We start from the raw sequence: 1,831 nt of genomic DNA, 5'->3' as shown, positions 1-1,831 counted from the left end.
TATCTTCTTGTGTTTTTATGGTTTCCAATTTTAGGTTGTTTAAATCTTTAACTTACTTGGAATTTATTTTGGTATAAGGAGTGAAATAGTCATCCACCTTTTTTTTTTCTTTCCTCTAAATATAACTTCATCCTTTCATACACTTAGTCATTGTCTTTACTTTTTTCCCATTACACAGTTACCCTGGTTTAAAGCATTTTTGATTCTCAGAGTGAGGTATTATTAAAAGGAGGAAGTAACGTTAGGACTCTCGTATTTTAATTATCTTTGGCATTCAGGGAAAGCTTCTATTATATTTAAAAGTTTGAATAATGGGAGATCAAGAACAACCTGCTAGAAATACCTCTTCCTTCCTCCACTTTATGTAAACATCCACTTTAGAGTGAAAATACCAAGGAGGAAAAAAGAAACTTCCATAAATATATGTGAAATATGATGATTTATCCAAAATTTTGTTGAAAATTGTTTGGGTGTCAAAGAGATTTCTGGCCCTACACTTTTTAAAAGCTAAACAGAGATCTTTTGTAATTAAATCCTGTGTTTTTAACAAAGGAAGGAATCACTTCTTGCTTTCTGTAGAGGAGATATGCTTCATATATCCCCTTTTCCTCTGAATGGATCATGATTCTCTTTACAGATAGAAATAGAATACAGCCATTCATAGTTATGATCTAGGTTAGGAGCCTAAGTTTACAGGAAGATTCCCTTTAAAATAATATGAACCCTTATTAATAGATTTGAGAAAAGATAATTTTTTACAAAACTGGCAAACATGAATACTTGTTGAAGATGGGTGATGATGGTACTTGGAGGTTTATCATCCTATTCATTCTGCTTTTATGTACATTTGAAAAGCTCCATAATGAAAAGAATGATATTTTAAATATTTATTAGTCATTTATGCCTTACTTTGTATAAAGATTCTTAGAACAATGGGGGAGGAGCTTTCAGCAAGAGGTGAGGAGGGCTCACTTCAGAGGGATGCATTCACATCAACTAACACCTGGAAATAAAAGTTATCATTTCCTAAGCATTTGGAAATAACCCTTGTCCATCTAAGAGGAAGGAAAAGCCTGAAAGGAGAACAGGACAAAATCTTCAAAATGTAATAGAAAATGAATCTGAAGAAAACTATCAAACGTTCTTGAAAACAATGTCTTTCCAATTAGACTAACGTTGTATTACAGCACTCCATGAGTGTGGCTGACTAGTTGTTATGAGTCAACATCACACCCCAACTTTTAGGACATTATGTCACAGCTTTGTAGCTATTTATTATTTCTTTTGTGAACAAAGGGTCTTTCTCTTCACTATCATTTTGAGCTGTTCAGGCAAATTTAGAATCTAAAATATAAACAGTATGGCATTTAGATTATTAAGGACCCAAATTAATTAATTAACAAATATAAATGAGATTAAATATCATATTATATTAATTATATAATATACTCATATGTATCTATCCTCTGATTTCCATTTCAATTCTAAGATTCAAATATTCTTTGATTTGAAATGAGGAAGGAAACAGCTTGATGTTCATTAAAGCCACATTTGTATTGAATTCTCAAATTTTTCTAATCTTATAGCTTCATTTTTTATCAATATTCAGTTCTGCAAAAATGTAATTAAAAGAACAAGAGAAAATGTTGGTGAATGTGGTATGGTTTCTTCCCAAGCCAGATCCCTCTTGTAGGTCATTGAAGCTAAATGTTACATCATGTTTATTCTCATCTTCGTCACCCCCTATAATCCGCCCCCAAAAAAAAGTAAAGAAAAGAAAAAAGAAAAAAAATAGACAGTGGCTGAAAGGGACCAGGATACATAAAAAATC

This window comes from Neomonachus schauinslandi, chromosome 7 (genome assembly GCF_002201575.2).
Source record: "Neomonachus schauinslandi chromosome 7, ASM220157v2, whole genome shotgun sequence".
Lineage (NCBI taxonomy): Eukaryota > Metazoa > Chordata > Mammalia > Carnivora > Phocidae > Neomonachus > Neomonachus schauinslandi.
This window is presented reverse-complemented; position numbering follows the sequence as displayed.